An 18,336-nucleotide genomic window follows, 5' to 3' on the forward strand; every position below is an offset into this window, starting at 1 on the left:
AAGACAATACTCGGTGGTGGCGGACAGGAGCCAGTCGTCTAGGTAAGGAAACACTCGGAATCCCATTTGTCTCAAGTGAGACGCTACTACTGCCATGCATTTGGTGAACACCCTGGGGGCTGAGGTGAGGCCAAAGGGCAGAGCACGGAATTGGAAGTGACTGGCTCCCAGCTGGAAGCGCAGGTGATCTCTGGATGCTCTGGCCATCTTGATATGGTAGTACGTGTCTTTGAGATCTATAGAGCACATCCAGTCACCGTCCTGTAGGAAAGGAAGGATCGACTGTAGCGTGACCATCCGGAACTTCTTCTTTTTCACGAAAGTGTTGAGTCTGCTGAGGTCCAAAATTGGCCTACAGTCCCCTGATTTCTTTGGAACTAAAAAGAACTTTGAGTAAGTTCCGAATCCTTTCTGGTCCACTGGGACTGGTTGGATAACTCTGTTTTCGAGCAGCCTTTTTATTTCTACGGCTGCCTGGTCCCACAGACTGGGTGGAACATCCGGGAGCTTTTTGGGGGCAGGTGGAATTTTTATAAATGGAATAGTGTAGCCTCTGGTAACTATGCTTTTTACCCAGGAATCCGATGTAAGATTTAGCCAGGCCACTGGGTATAAAGCCAAATGACCCCCGACTGCCTCCAGAGTAGGACAGCTGGGCATGCACTCAGGAGTGCTGAAAGGGCTTCCCAGAGAATGTATCTTTGTCGCCCTGATTCTGCAGACCCCCTCTGCTGCCTGGACAGCGTCTTCCATTTCTTCCCCCTCCTCTGCCTCTGGAGGGGGCATCACTCTGTGTGGGCTGAAAGGATCCCTGAGTCTTTCGGAACCACATTTTTCCGCCTCTTTGCCCTTTGGGGTATGGTCTAGATGGGGCGGAAAAATGGACCCCTACGACAGACAGGGTCTTCCCTTCTTGCTCGCACCTAGTGAGAGTCTCCTTTACTTTGGGGACAAACAGTGAGGCACCATCAAAAGGGGTGTTAGCAAAGGAAGACTTGAAGGCTTCCACAAAGGAGCATAGACGCAGCCAGGATTGTCTCCTCAGAGCAATTGCTGAGGCTGCCGCCCTAATTGAACCTTCGGCTGCATATGAAATGAGCCTCATGGACGAGTTAACTATGGAGTTGAGGGTGTTAAGGTGTGCTGTCACTTTCTCGGAGACAGCAGCATCTGTATTGCCCTGGAGAGTATCTCCCAGTTCCTTGAGGAGATCTCTCTGTTGACGCATGAAATGCATAAGGTAGTTCAGCGATCGCATGGAAAAAGTTGCAGAACTAAAGACACACTTCCCATATCTGTTCATCGTCCTAGAATTCTTATTAGGAGGATGAACAGAGGAAGAGGATTCGGACATTTCCTTCTTAGAGGCTGTCGCCACCACCATAGTATCCACTGGCACTCCTTTAGTCAGAAAGCTTTTGTCTTGAGGGGCCATGATATACTTGTTGGGTCTGCGGGGAACCGGTTCCACTGTATCAGATGTCTACCACACCCTTCACGCTATCAGGTCCATGAGCTCGTCAAAGGGAGGGGTCACCCAGGAGGTAGAAGGTTGAGCCCCAAATGCCTTCAGCAATACCGATTCGTCTACAGAAGGGACAAGGGTCTGCCAGTCTCCTCCCTGTTTCAAGATTTCCAAAATGTCAGCAAAAGAGACATCTTTGGAGGGGGACCGTGGGGGACCCTTCTGCTTCATCCTCTTGCACAATCTTTTCCTTGGTACATCCTCAGAGGGGGCTTCTGGGGAGGCATCCGAGTAATCAGGGGTGCCCTCTGGGGCTGGCTGAGACATTGGGTCTCGACGCTTGGTAGGAACCAAAGGTACAGAAGCAGAATGTGGACCCTTAGGGGGAGGAGGAGGAGAAGAAGATTCTGATGATAGGGGATAAATGTATCTCCAAACACCATCATACTGGGTGACTTCAACTACCCGAATATAGACTGGGATCACTACTCAAGCCCCAACACTCTAGCCCAAAGGTTCCTAGAGTTCATAAACTCAAATGCCATGGAACAACTAGTCACCATCCCCACAAGAGGAGAAAACATACTAGATCTCATCATCACGAACATGGGGTCACAATGTTCAACACCAGAAGTATACCCCTCACTGGTGAGATCAGATCATAAACTAATCTCACTGGAAGTCCACATCCTGCCCCCACCTGAGATAAAAAAGACCACAGTGAAGAACTTCTCAAAAGCCGACTTCATACTTCTAAAGACTAGTGTGGTCTCTTTTAAGGCCCCTTAGCCTGCGGAAACCATTACCCAAGCCGCTGAATCACTTACAAATGCCTTCTACCAGCACCTACAGGACTGCATGGATCAGGCAATCCCAAACAAAACAAAGACTCTTTGTACCAAAGGCAAGCGTCCAGTCTGGTGGACCCCAGCCATAAACAAGCTCTACAACAAAAGGAGGACGCTACTACAAGATAGAGCAAAATCCTTAAAAGGGAAGACAACTTTGATCATTATAAGTAAAAAACTAAGATCTCTCATAAAATCATCCAAGGCAAATTTTGAGAGAAAAGTCGCTAAGGACTCAAAAGACAGTCATAAGGCCTTCTTCAGCTATGTTAGAAACCTGGGAGGAAACTCCCAGATATGCTCAGAATTAGTTCAAAATGATGTAAAAATCACTGAACCTACAGACATTGCCAACATACTGGCTAACAGGTTCAGTGCAAACTTCTCCCCACCCTCCCCCCCAAAAGGAGAGATATCTATACCAGAGGATTGTAGCCCCCCAAACATCTCAAACGCTCAGGTGAGAACTGCTCCCTCCAAGGCGAAAAACACAGCATCCATGGGACCAGATGGTGTCCCCATTTGTGTGCTCCACGAACTCAATGAGGAATTAAACCCGCAGTTAGGGCAGCTGTTTAATCTTAGCCTTACCTCAGGATACGTACCCAAGGAGTGGCGTACGGCAACTGTGGTCCCACTTCACAAAGGCGGTGCCTCCACTGACCCTGGAAATTACCGTCCCATTAGCTTGACAAGCCTGATCTGCAAAGCTATGTAGAGGATCATAATGGAACTCATAAATAAAGACATAGGGGACTTGCAGACTTTGGATCTAACCCAGTTTGGCTTTGTCAAAGGCAGATCATGCCTTTTAAACTTGGTTGACTTTTTTGAAACAGTCACCAAGGCCATTGATGAGGGAAAGGCAGTCCACACAGCCTACCTCGACCTGGCAAAGGCTTTCGACACAATACCCCACTCAGGTATCATTGAAAAACTCTTCAGCTTAAATGTAAACCCATACGTCACAAGATGGGTTGCAAACTGGCTAAGTGACAGAACCCACAGGGTCACAGTTGCTGGCGCCATGTCAGACTCAAAGCCTGTCACAAGTGGTGTCCCACAGGGCTCAGTCCTGGGCCCACTCTTGTTTGGCATCTACTTTTCAGAAGTACAAGCAAACACAGGAGAGTTATGGCTGACAAAGTTTGCAGATGACTGCAAACTGGGCGCCATAGTCGAGAACACATCTGACACAGATATCCTTCAGAAGGGTCTCATAGAAATGGATAACTGGTGCCAGAGCCATGGCCTAAAGTTAAACGCCAAAAAATGCATAGTCATATCCTTCGGGAAAAACAAGGTTACCCCTAGCTACCACATAGGTGGCAATCCACTAAGCACAGAAGAGGTTATCAGGGATCTGGGGACCCAGGTTGACAGTAACCTTTCGTTTGACACTCACGTTGCCAAAGTAGTTAGGAAGACCTTCTACATTGCCCACCTGATCATGAAGGGATTCACATCTAGATCAAGGGAGGTCATCGTCCCCCTGTGCTCATCACTCATCAGACCAATGATTGAGTACAATGCCCCATTTGGAATGTATCTGACCCGACACCTGCAGCAACTGGAAAGGCCCCAAAAGTTCCTCACCAAAAGGATAAAGGGTCTCAAAAATATGTCTTATGCTGCCTGACTGAAGGAACTCCGGCTCTATTCAGTCGCTTACCGTCTGCTCAGAGGTGACCTGTGCCTGACATACAAGGCCATGTCCAACCCGGAATTGATGAACATGCTTCACCTCAAAAAATCTAGATCCCTCAGAACTACAAGGGCGGGAGACTTAAACCTTGACACGGTTATTAATAGGACATGCTGGAGGGACAGATTCATCACCCAGAGACTCCCTATGCTGTGGAACAAAATCCCGGTACATGTGAGGCAGAGCACCTCGCTGGCTTTGTTCAAGAGAAATCTTGACCAATGGATGGGAGATCGCAGATATACCCCAGGGATTACCTCAGTGTCACTGCTTGACAGAGGCACAGCAAAATAATGGGCATAGTATCTTTCAAACTAAAGGGGTGGCAAAAGCCACAAAACTCTGGGCTAGGCTTATAAATGCCCTTGGGCAGATAGCCTAGTATGAACATATGAACCTATGAACCTATGACGTATGTGTCTGTTCAGACAAGACCTTCCTCATGATGTGGAAGGCACCGGTGCCCCGGCCCGAAGATCCCATTGGTTCCGAAGAAGCCAGTAGTTTCCCCGGAACCGGGACCATGGGCTCCAACCCTGAGGACGGATCCGAGCTAATCTGAGCCAAGGCCCTGAGGGGTAGAGTTGAAACCGAAAGTTCGGTTCGACTGCCCCCCCCTGAACCTAGGAAAGACAGTCAGCTCCGAGACCCCCCGGCTGGTTCCGAAGGTGTCGAGGTCAATGGTGCCGATAGCGCTACTGGAGGCTTCAGCACCGAGGGCTCTATAATCATCGGCTCTTCGATTCCTGGCTCCGACGATTCGACAGGTCTCGGAGGAGGATTTGTCTCAGGGGCAGGAAGAGCCTCGAGTTTCGAAACCAATTGGGACGAAACTTCGATTAGTTTGGACAGAGCCGAGTTCTCCATTAGCTTCTGTACCACTCGGTCCATGTCGAAGTCAGAAAGCGGCCTTGAAGAACGTGTCGAAGGGGCCGAAGCCATCACCGAGTGAAGGATTGAAGGCGGTGGTACCTCCGATACCGGCTCCAATACCTGAGTCTCAATCAGAGACAAACATTAGATGTCCGACCCCGAGGTCTTTGGAGCCGGTGTCCGAATCTGAAAAGAGGTGCTCGGAGCCGAGGACTTAGGCTCCGACACTCTTGAAGACTTGGACCCCTTCGAAGACTTGGACACTTGTTCAGTCTTATCCAGGGCCTCCTGAAAATCGGGTTTTAATAACCCTCTGTCTACCAACTTCCTGCGCCTTTCTAGCATGACCCTCCCACTGAAGGAATGGCAGATGGAACAGTCTTCCTGCAAGTGGAGAGGGCCAAGACAGTAGACGCAGGAAGAATGGTTATCAGTTATGGACATCTTTTGTCCACACTGACACCTTTTAAAGCCTGACTTGGCTTTTTCAGACATACTATCTAAGATACCTAGTAAACAAATTACTAACAACACACTTATATGTATATATGTATATATGTATATATATAATAACACACTATAACACTTCTAAAAGTATGAATAATACTTATCTCTCTCTCTCTCTCTCTCTATATATATATATATATATATATATATATATATAAAGGGAAGAATAAGTTAAGGCAGAAAATAACAATTTAAACCTTACTGTCAGTCCTGACAGAATTACAACAAGGCCGTAACTGAAGTAAAAACACTAAACCATTTAAAACTACTTTAACTATTGAAAAACACACTCTCTAATAAACCATCACACTTTACACTAATAAACTACTTTTTAACTACTTTTAACAACTACAACTTCAAAAAAGGATAGTATAATAGAATGAAAAAATACTGGCCCAAGCCTCTCACAATGCGATCTGCTGCTAGCGGCAAACTAGATCTGAGGGTAGCACAGGAGGATCATGGGACAGAACTGTGCCTCGAGCTTTCTTGAAGATGCAGAGCTGGTGATGTGGCCAACTCGGAGCCGAGGATTGGCTCCGAACCCGTGTGTAAGAACAAACAGCGAGATCGAACAATTTCACATACATTATTTTGCATAGGTAGATACAACTGAACAAAAAGAGAGGTAGTTTACCTTGCATCTTGCTTTATCTGCTTTGTGTTTTATGTAGGGAAGAGTGAGCATACATTGCAGGCTAGGATTTATGAATACACCTATGCAATAAAAAAGAAGGATGAAAAAACACCCTAAGGAAACATTCAAAGGTATGTAGTATCTTTAGAAACTTCTTGTTTTGTTTTTTTTTTTTAATTTGGAAAAGGTGCAAATTTATGAAGATGGAACAAAAGGTTGGAATACTGAGAAATGCATTGGTAATTGTTATTAAATGGGTCTCAAACCCCAGGGTTAAATGAACATATTTATGTTAATACTGTCTTACAATTAAAAGCACTAAACTTGCAAATTACTATCTACAACTAACTACTTATGAATTGTTTTTTTTTTCTTGCAATGGTTATATTTTAATCCAAATTAGCAACAAAGATGGCCAACAGTCAAAGTCAGCAAGAATATCCTTGCTTATTCTTCAAAAAACAGACTGGTTTCAGCAAACCAATGCCTTCATCAGTGAAATATCACACAATACACTTGAAAGAATTAAATAACAGGACCAATGATTACATTCCGCCCCTAGTGAATTAATTATAACACTTCATTTAATCCAGGTGAAAACATTGCCCCCAACCTCACTATCCAGGATTGTTCTTTGCTATTTAATATAGCATGCCAATGTAACTTATTACTTTTGGTATGGCTGATTTTATCAATAGCAATAAAACTAAATACAGCTGAAGGATGCTTCTCAGTGTGTTCATACAATGCATTAAATGAGAAATTATTTCTAATGTCACTCATGCATCCATTAATATGATTTTTTAATGGTCTGGATGTTTGTCCCACATAAAATGCTGAACAAGTACATGTGGTATGAATAATTAGACAATCTGAACTGCAGGTACGGAAGGTAAAGATGTCAAACACCTTTGCTGTGTTACTGAATGTGAATAAATTAGTTCCAGAGTTGTATAAAATCTGTTTAATGAAAACCAGGTTGAGGAAAATGACAGCTGGTAAAATTAAATAAGAATATATCTACACATTAATATTTGCCCATTAATATTTGTTAGCCCTTTGTTTTAATACCGATACTAAAGACAAGCTGTCATTAATACCTGGGGGATGTGTTGCATGCAATTTAATCTGCCAACTTAATTTCCTTACCTCAAGATAATCCTTCCATGCCTACCTCTTGGGTTTCTAAAATAGTGAACATAAAATGTTTAAAACCAAGGCATATGAAAGTGTGCTTTAATAGGGCATTATTAATTTTACCAGCTGATATTTTCCTCAAGTTGGTTTTCCTTAAATTACTGGTTTTATTTTACTTTGTTAGACAAGCGTTCTTAATGTGAGTTTTTTTATTCATATTATTTAAAATAAAATATGTTATATTTAATTTTAATAATATAGTAACAATATTTGAGCAGTCATATTTATACTTTTACAAATGCAATAATTTTTAAAATATGCGCTTGTGTTTAATATAATACATTTATATTTACTGTTATATTTCTCGGTTATATACCTTTAAGAGATGACTAATTAGGACTTAATTGCCTTAATGAACTTAACAAATACATTGAATGTTGGTATATAGGTGATTAGTGAACATGTAGCTATTCTATATTCTGAAGAAGTGTCTTTAAAAAAAAAGCTAATTGCACATTTTATGAGCTTAAATAAAAGTGTTATTGAGGTGATTTGATTGATTTTTTTAACAGATCCTTTCTGGAGTTGGGTTTTGCTGACAGCTGGTATTTGGATTGTGAATATATGCAAAAAATGTTTTGGAGGAGGAATGATGTTTAAGAGAAGACAGGATTATAGGATATATAAAAATCTATGTGCTATATAATGTTTGTAAATATGAACTAGTTAATACATTTTTATTACTTTTATATAAATCTAAGTTTGCCTAAGACACAAGTTATAATTCAATACAGGTGTTTAAAAAATTAATGCACGCATAATTTGAGTCAGACAGTGGTTAACAGAAGCCAAAAAGATGTAGTACTTGGTGCATTATCATCTGAAAGATTCATAAATTTAGACATTCTGCATAGTTCAGTCTTGGGCCTGGTTTTGTTCAATTTTGTGTTTTCATCATTCCTGTCATCTCATATATGGTATACTATGTAAGCAGATGACTAAAAGTTAGGAAATACTGTCTTATCAGATATAGAGATTAGGTAACTGAATGGAAGGTGGAGCAGTGGTCAGAAAAGATTGGTGTTGACTTCATTATTTTGAAATGCAAGTATTTGTTTTTTTGCAAATGGGTTCTCCCTCTAAAATTTTGCTTTGTGATCATATCTTAAAACAAGTTCATTGTATAAAAAAACTTGGAATTATTATTAATTAAGGCTGACTTTTAAATTACATGCAGGGCATATTAAATGTAGATCCAGAGCATTGAAATAAGAAGAATGGTTACATGCAGCATAGCTAATCATAGGCAGGTATTTACTACATTTGTTAGACCATCTTTGGAATGCAATTGTGCTTTCTGGAATTATAGCATTACTCAAGTTAATCTACTAGAGTCAATATGGAGAAGGTTTATTAAAATAATTCTATCAATTTCTCACTTATACTCAGAAAAATTACAAAAACTTGGTTTATACAGTATGGAATACCACCTTTTGAGAAGTAATCTTTGCCTTGTATTTTGGGTCCATAATTATGAAATGCTGCAAACATTAATGGGTATAGCTATGGACCACAGCTCATGAACTAATGGACCATTCAGCTAAGATGTTGAAAATATTATGGGCAGGATTCATGAAGCCTCCGTGTAAGAGTTACAAGTCTTACATGGAGGCCGCAGTTAAACGGTGTGATGTCAGCATGCCATGCATATTCATGAGGGCATGCTAACTCACACCCAAGGCTAACACGGTCCGTGTAAGAAAGTAGGGGGAGTGTCCGCAGGGCGAGTCCTGCAAATGGACACGCCCCCAGAAGAGTAACAGTCCTGAAAGAAAACCCCCACGAGAGAGTCCGCGTAAATGTCAACAAACACAACACATGCCCCCACAGACTATAAACATAAAATGTAAAAATGAACATGTTATATTTTTTTTATAAGTTTTAAAGATGTTTGCCCGTAATTGCGCTCATTTGCGTGGGCATGCCCGTCACTTAGCCACAGTTAGCAATCAGTGGAAAAGCATATAAGATATAAATATGCTAAGTAAGCCAAGAAGCAATAGCGTAGTGGTAGAGACGTCGGCTGAAGAGGAGGCAGTCATGGTTCGAGCCCCAACAACATAAATTTTTATTTCTAGTGAAATAAGCACGAAACAATTCCCTGACATATATGTACATATATATAATTATATTTTATGTAAAATGTAATGAAATGGGCCACGTATTTTGAAGAAATGTGAGATAATAAAAAAAAAATGTCAGAAGTGCCTATAGCTGAGCTATGCTCTAACAAGCTGAGTATATCTGGCCGTAGGTGAGCAGTGGTTTAACAGTTGTAAAATGAGTGCCCGGGGTTGAGCAGTGTTTTAACATGCTGAAACTGTATGCCCATAACTGAGCTGAGCATAATATGCATGCTGACAGCCAAATGACGTGTAAACCAGCGTAACCCATTTGCGCGGAGCTGCGCACCGCTCCAACAAGCTAACCGGCGGGCAACATTGAGCAAGCTGTATCAAAACTGCCTTTACACAGACACACCTCCTAGCCTGTGTAGACAGTCATAAAATAAAAAAGCAATGGCCAGGCTCGAACTCAGGATACCATGCACCATAGTCAAAGTACTGAACCACTAAGCCATGACAGTTGCTCTTAGAAATGCAGTATTAGCATATATATAGGAATGAATGGAAAAAGAAGCATGACAAAGCAGGTTTTGTGAAGCTGATACATTTCCAAAATGACCAATCACAGATAAGTGTGGGAAAAACGGCATATATAAGCCCCATAGGCGGGAATACACAGCATAACTGATTGTGGAACCTATTTGCAGTCAGGATGGCAGGTGTAGGAGAGGGTAGTTGCTTCTGAGCACAGAGGTGGGGCATTGAGGAGTCCAAATATATGGTTTGGCTCCTTGTCCACGATCATGAGGCCCAACTCATGCAGGGCCAGGTCCTGTGGGGAGCATACAAGGCTGAGGCGTGGGACCGGTTGGCACATGATCTCACCAGTGCCACAGGAATACCAAGGACTGGTGAACAGGTCCGTCACCACCATGCGGACCTGAAGAGATGGAAGCAGGACCAACTGAACCATTGGATCTAAGAGGCCCGGCAAATGCCCAACGCCCCACTACTGAGTAAGTTACATGTAATTATTTATGTAAAAAATTAACCTGGCTGATATTATGGAGATGTGTATTCCAATATTACTTCATTTATATTACAGCTGCAGGTGTCCATTCTGCGAATCGTCGAGCCTATGCCGATAGGCTTGTGCGGTTGCACAACCAGGCAGGTTAGCAATTCTCTCCCTGTAACTGTTAAAAAATATAAGTATGACAGCTTGCAAAAGAGGGCAGTGTAGTCACTTATTAATAAAAAGTTCAAGTAACAGTGTAAAAGAGATTCTGCTAGTACTGTGTGATTACATAAGTGTGATGCAGCCTGTAATCCAAAAATAAAAATGAAACAAGTCTGAAATAAAGAGGTTCCACCTGTAATGTAATAGTACATAACCTGCAGCAGGCTGTAAATTTCAGCTACACAAGCTGAGTACAACACGTGTGAAATATATTCCCGTTTAAAATCTGAAACATGACACAAGTGAGACTGTTGGAAAGGATTGTTGTAACCAAGTAAAATATGTCAATAAAGCCTAGAATTAAGTACCATCCTGAATTGTAAAAATAAAACAAGTGAGATTGTGAGAAAGAGGTATGAATCCACCAAGAAAGTTGTAATAACTCCTGAATAAAGTATACTGCAGTCAGTACAGAATGAAATGAATGTGACAGGCACAACCAAAGAGTGAAATGTGTGCAATAAAGTACTGAAGATGGAATGTCTGTCCCACAATTTGGATATGTTGCTGTACCTTTGCAATATGCAGATAGTATTGTTGTATGAAATACCAAACATCCACAGTTGTCTAGAGCCATATAAATCAAATGTAGCAGGATGCTGTAGCTGAACAGAGACAGATATGAATGTGTATGAATAAAAATGCAATGTATATTAATGTAGCAGTAACATTCCCATCACCAACATGCCTAAGTTTACACATAGGAAACTGTAGTCAGACCTGTAGGGTGTATATATCTGCAGCTAGTAGAAATGTACAGCATATGAATAGGTATTTGAAGTTGTTAATGAAATATTTCTTCACCCTACCCTATAACCACAAATAATCCATTCCACATGAAATGGGTATGTGTATTCACAATTAATTCCCCTGGACATTTGTCCTGTTGGTTCATACATATTTGCATGTACGTTGATACATGTGCCCTGTTCATACATCCAAATCTGATGGCCTGTTGCCATCAATCAACCCTGCATGCTGTTGGATTGTGTACTGTTGTTCAAATTATGCATGTGTTATGCTTGCTGTTCAGTGTCTTGAATTTATAGGTGTTTGGTTAATGGGTATACTAATGCATGCTGTTACAACTAATTGTGAATGGTATTGTTTGTTACTAACCCAAACTGTCATAAAACATTGCAAAACATAGGATGACAGGGAAGGCGGGTTCCAGCGGACCCACCTCTCCCACCTCAGCTGGCGAGTGCACCTGGCACTAGTGCCCAGGCCGGACCCTCCTCCGGTGGCCCTGTGCTACCTTCGGGTGGAAGCACTGCAGGGGATGGGGCTCGTCCCCCCTCTGCAAGCGTGGCCGGAGGAGACCGTCCACTCACCCTCCGTAGTGCCCGGACTGTGGTGCGTAGGAAGATCAGGCATTCTGTGCTTGAGCCCCTACGGCAGCTTGAGGCATGGGTGGCACAACTCATGGGTATGCCTGCTGCCCGTCCTACACAGCCCCCAGCACAGCCCCATCCTGGGCACTGAAGGCACAGTGGCAACTGCCCATTGGTGGGGATCTCAGTTCCACTGTTGCCATCTGTGAGCTCATGGGCTCGAGATATCCAAACATCCATCCCCGTCAATTGTGTTTCCCCCCCACATGTGTCATACACCACCCCTGTATGCGTCTTGTTTGTCTTGTCTGTTAACCGCCCCTACCTACCTCCCCAACTAAACCTACTTCCCGTACCTGACATTCCACTCTCACCTGAAAAAAAAAAAAGGGCACTCTGTTCCCACAAAAAAATTAATCCCCATACATAGCTGCCCATTTCGTAGACATGTCTGCTGGACATGTGAACTGGCAATTACAATTGGCTGTACAACAAATATTGTTGTCCTCACCCCTCTCTCAGGGGTGGAAGGTTTCAAATTTCACACCAAATTACACATGTATGCACAGCTGTTGCTGATAAAGAAATGTGCAGCTATGGGCCTTTCCTACACCCTTACTGCAAATCCTGAGCTTGTTTCCCTACTGTCCTACGCTCTTTGTGACCCCTTTTTCACCACTTTTCTGTCTCCCCATTTTCATTTCTTTCAAAGAAATTAGCGCGGGTGTGTGCAAGAGTAAGCACTTTTAAGCAGTTGTAAGTGGGTATACGCTTGTGTGCGCTTAGCTACGCATGTGTGCACGAAGCTAAACACCAGTGCGCATGCGTGAGCTCCGTGCAAACCAGCGCTACCCCGCTTACAACTGCTTAAAAGTGCCTTAGTCACTCTGAATGACAAGCCCTGTAGTCTGCTCAGAAGCAAAATAAAATCCCACTGTCAGTCCCGAACCCAGAACCTTGGAAACAGTAGTCTGCATGACTTACCACTAAGCCATGACTGCTATACAAGAACATTGTGCTGAAAGAAATATATCATGAAATAGTAGGAATGAATGTAAAGGGAATATAGGAAGTCTAGTACACAAAGCATGTCATGTATATTTACTGTCAAATCTAGTGGATTTGTAAAATATTAGTGTGTGAAGAGAAACAGCCATGCTAGTTGGTAGCTAGTAGGTAATAATGTCACAGTAGCACCTTGTGAGTCACACACATACTCAGAGCAGGATAAATACTGCCATATTTGAATAGTTAAGAGCCCAGACATAGCAACTGTGACTGAGTTACAGGGATGTCCCTGATTTGAAAACAAATGTTAACTGTGCCCAACTGACTCCCTGTGAAATGTACTAACAGTAGGCAGAAATGTGTTACAACACATGCAATGGTAACTATGAATTACTGAAAGTATGCACCACTTGCACGTCATAAATGGTGTAGTTCATAGGTTCATAGGTTCATACTAGGCTATCTGCCCAAGGGCATTTATAAGCCTAGCCCATAGTTATGTGGCTTTCGCCACCCCTTTAGTTTGAATAAAAACTATGCCTATCATTTTTCTGTGCCTCTGTCAAGCAGTGACACTGAAGTAATCCCTGGGGTATATCTGCGATCTCCCATCCATTGGTCAAGATTCCTCTTGAACAAGGCCAGCGAGGTGCTCTGCCTCACATGTACCGGGATTTTGTTCCATAGCATAGGGAGTCTCTGGGTGATGAATCTGTCCCTCCAGCATGTTCTATTTATAACCGTGTCAAGGTTTAAGTCTCCCGCCCTTGTGGTTCTGAGGGATCTAGATTTTTTGAGGTGAAGCATATTCATCAAATCTGGGTTTGACATGGCCTTATATGTCATGCACAGGTCACCTCTGAGCAAGCGGTATGAGACTGAATAAAGCTGGAGTTCTTTCAGTCGGGCAGCATAAGACATATTTTTGAGACCCTTTATCCTTTTGGTGAGGAACATTTGGGGCCTTTCAAGCTGCATCAGGTGTCTGGTCAGATACATTCGAGCGGGCATTGTACTCAATCATAGGTCTAATGAGTGATGAGTACAGGGGGACGATGACCTCCCTTGATCTAGATGTGAATCCCTTCATGATCAGGTGGGCGATATAGAAGGTTTTCCTAACTACTTTAGCAACATGAGTGTCAAACGAAAGACTACTGTCAACTTGGGTCCCCAGATCCCTGATGACTTTTTCTGTGCTCAGTGGATTGTCACCTATATGGTAGCTAGGGTAACCTTGTTTTTCCCAAGGGTATGACTATGCATTTTTGGCGTTTAACTTCAGGCCATGGCTCTGGCACCAGTTATCCGTTTCTGTGAGGCCCTTCTGGAGGATATCTGTGTCAGATGTGTTTTCGACTATGGCAGTTTGCAGTCATCTGCAAACTTTGTCAGCCATAACCCTCCTGTGTTTGCTTGTACTTCAGAAAAGTAGATGCCGAACAAGAGTGGACCCAGGACTGAGCCCTGTGGGACACCACTTGTGACAGGCTTTGAGTCTGACATGGCTCCAGCAACTCTGAACCTGTGGGTTCTGTCGCTAGCCAGTTTGCAACCCATCTTGTGATGTATGGGTTTACATTCAAGCTGATGAGTTTTTCGATGATACCTGAGTGGGGTATTGTGTCAAAGGCCTTTGCCAGGTCGAGGTAGGCTGTATGGACTGCCTTTCCCTCATCAATGGCCTTGGTGACTGTCTCGAAAAAGTCAACCAAGTTTAAGAGGCAGGATCTGCCTTTGGCAAAGCCAAACTGGGTTGGATCCAAAGTCTGCAAGTTCCCTATGTCTTTATTTATGAGTTCCATTATGATCCTCTCCATGGCTTTGCAGATAAGGCTTGTCAAGCTAATGGGGTGGTAATTTCCAGGGTCTGTGGAGGCACCGCCCTTATGAAGTGGGACCACAGTCGCGTGCGCCACTCCTTGTGCATTATCCTGAGGTGAGGCTAAGATTAAACAGCTGTCCTAACTGTGGGTTTAATTCCTCGTTGAGTTCATGAAGCACACAGCCGGGGACACCATCCGGTCCCATGGATGCTGTGTTTTTGCCTTAGTGAGGGCAGTTCTCACCTGGGCGTTGGAGATGTTTGGGGGCTACAATCCTCTGGAATAGATATCTCTCCTTTTGGGGGAGGGGAGAAGTTTGCACTGAACCTGTCAGCCAGTATGTTAGCAATGTGTGTAGGTTCAGTAATTTTCACATCATTTTGAACTAATTCTGAGCATATCTGGGAGTTTCCTCCTAGGTTTCTAACATAGCTAAAGAAGGCCTTATGATTGTCTTTAGAGTCCTTGGCGATTTTTCTCTCAAAATTTGCCTTTGATGATTTTATGAGAGCTCTTAGTTTTTACTTATAATGATCAAAGGTGTCTTACCTTTCAAGGATTTTGCTCTATCTTGTAGTAGCTTCCTCCTTTTGTTGTAGAGCTTGTTTATGGCTGGGGTCCACCAGACTGGACGCTTGCCTTTGGTACAGAGAGTCTTAGTTTTGTTTGGGATTGCCTGATCCATGCAGTCCTGTAGGTGCTGGTAGAAGGCATTTGTAAGTGATTCAGCGGTTTGAGTAATGTTTACCACTGGCTCAGGGGCCTTAAAGGAGACCACACTAGTTTGTAGAAGTGTGAAATCGGCTTTTGAGAAGTTTTTCACTGTGGTCTTTTTTGTTTCAGGTGGGGGCGGGATGAGGACCTCCAGCGAGATTAGTTTATGATCTGATCTCACCAGTGAGGGGTATACTTCCGGTGTTGAACATTTTGATCCCATGTTCGTGATGATGAGATCAAGTACGTTTTCACCTCTTGTGGGGATGGTGACTAGTTGTTCCATGGCATTTGAGTTTATGAACTCCAGGAATCTTTGGGTTAGAGTGTTCGGACTTGAATAGTGTTCCCAGTCTATATTAGGGTAGTTGAAGTCACCTAGTATGATGGTGTTTGGAGATACATTTATCCCCTCCAATGTTTTCAGGAAGGCCATGTGAGGTTCCTGAGTTTGAGAGGGTGGCCTGTAACATGCTACAAATTGCAGAGCAGTCTTGCCTATGGTTAATTGCACCTGGATGGTCTCCGATGCATCGTGCGTTGCCACCAACCTTGAGGTGTGGGTGTCCTTTATGAATATGGACACCCCCCCTCCTTTCTTGGTGTTGTCCGGATTTTGGGGCCGGAACGTATGATATGAGGTGAAACCTGTTAGTGCTGGGGTGCTCTCAGGAGCCTTGAACCAGGTTTCTGTCACAGCACAGACATCGATGTTCTCCATATTGAGAAGGGCCTCGAGTGCGTGCATCTTGAGATTGATAAAAAGTATTCTCCGGCACAATAAAGGGTATCCTTGTAGTATGAAAGCATGACTGACATTTTTATTATTTGGAAAGGTACAAGGCAGGATATAGAGATATTTGTTGAGTACATTAACAATACTACGTCATTTTTAAAGTTTACACATAACATTGATATTGACGAAACACATTTTCTGGACATTAGATTAAGTAAGGACAAGGACAATAAATGTTACAAATCCCATATTTACAGGAAGGAACATTTTTCGAATGCATACTTGCATTATAACAGTGACCATCCTAAACAATTGAAGAAAAATATAGTTAAGGGTCAGATGATTAGGATGGCCAGAATGATTTCGGACAATGTTGAGTTCACTAAGGAAATTACCTTTCTTGAGGGTTTATTTATGGAAAGAGGTTATCCTAAGGAACTTATTTCAACAGTGAAGGAATATGTACTGTTGGGAAGAAATATAAGAAAATATGCCCCACTTTTAAGTACAGAGGCAGGAAGGTTGGACAATACTGTTGTTAGTAGTAATAACCAGATAGTTGAGGAAATTAAATATACACCTTACCTAACCACCACTTACTTTTATGGTACAGGATGGTTTAGGAGATGCATGAATGAAATTTGGGACATGTTCAAACACATGGCCATTAGAACTGAGGTTTTTAAGAATAACTTGAAATTTAGTTTTAGAAGGAATTTTAATATTAAAAATATATTGGAAGGGAAAGAGGCTTGCACAGGTGGGGCTAGTAGAAAACAAGGAACTTTTAAGTGTGGGAGGTGTGCCCAATGTGCATATATTCATGAGAGCAAGGAGGTTATTATATCAAGCATCCCCCTCAAATTAATATCCAAACATTACAGTAGTTGCTATACTAAAGGTGTGGTGTACATAGTGTTCTGTAAGGAATGTGGATGTTACTATGTGGGCAAAACAGAAAGAAAATTAAAAAACAGAATTTACGAACACATTAGAGACATCAACAGACGCAATGAGAACAATGCCTTGTATAGGCATGTGATGAAATGTGAGAAAGCTGACTTTAAATTTTGGGTTCTTGAGGTGGTTGGGCCCCTGGAGAGAGGTGGTGACTGGGAAACAAAGGTGGAATACAGGGAAATGATTTGGCAACTAAAATTGAATGCGTGTTGTGAAAAAGGTTTAAATGATCATATTTCCATTACCCCAGCACTTAAAATATTAGCAGCGGACCCTAAAATTATAAAAACAAATGATGTGACGAAAACGTACGAGGATGCCAAACCACTAGATAATGGAGGACAGTAAATTATAGTTTAAACAACGAAATAAGTCAGTTTATACACATATTAATTGTTATATCAATTTAACTGGTGTTATTTTTAGCATTTATTTTTTATACTTCTATTTATTTTTTATACTTCTATTTATTTTTTATACTTCAATTTATATATGCTATTACACATTTATTTATTTATATATGCTATTACACATTTGTTAACTGGGTAGATATTTAGCATTTCAATATTTTGATATTTATACTAATAATCTTATTTTTGAATAAGACGTGTTAACATATGTATGTACCTATAGGATTGTTTTCATTGTTAAATGCATATACATACATATATATTTATTGATTTATTTATATATTTATATATATTTATATATTTATATATTTATTCATTTATTTATTATCTATATTTACACATATATATATTTATGCATTTATATTCGGTACATATTATTTATTTGTTAACACCTTCCTATTTGTCTAGCTAAATTTATGTAAATTTATTTTAATACATTTAAATTAGTTCATGAATCTATTATGTTATATAGTGATAGGTATGTCCCAACAGATTATATAGGGGATTTACAAGGTATACCCTTAGATGGGGGTAGAGGTACACGGCCCCATTGGTAAGGTTCTTTTACAAGCTCAAGAGCCTTTTTAGTTTGTTTGAATTGGTGGTTTTAATTCCGTTTTTTCTGTTTATTCAAAATTCAAAATATAAGCTGAGCAGTTTTTTATCCCCCATTTTGTTAGGGCGAGCCACTCATTCATGTTGCCAGTTACCATTACCATTTTTAGGTGTATGTATGTTACCAGTTTCTAAGCATCTTTTTTAGCATCTTTTAAAATATGTTGAAAATGTTTTTAAATGTGTCTAAATACT

This window comes from Protopterus annectens, chromosome 12.part0 (assembly GCF_019279795.1).
Source record: "Protopterus annectens isolate FY-2018-M chromosome 12.part0, PAN1.0, whole genome shotgun sequence".
NCBI classification, from domain to species: Eukaryota; Metazoa; Chordata; order Ceratodontiformes; family Protopteridae; genus Protopterus; species Protopterus annectens.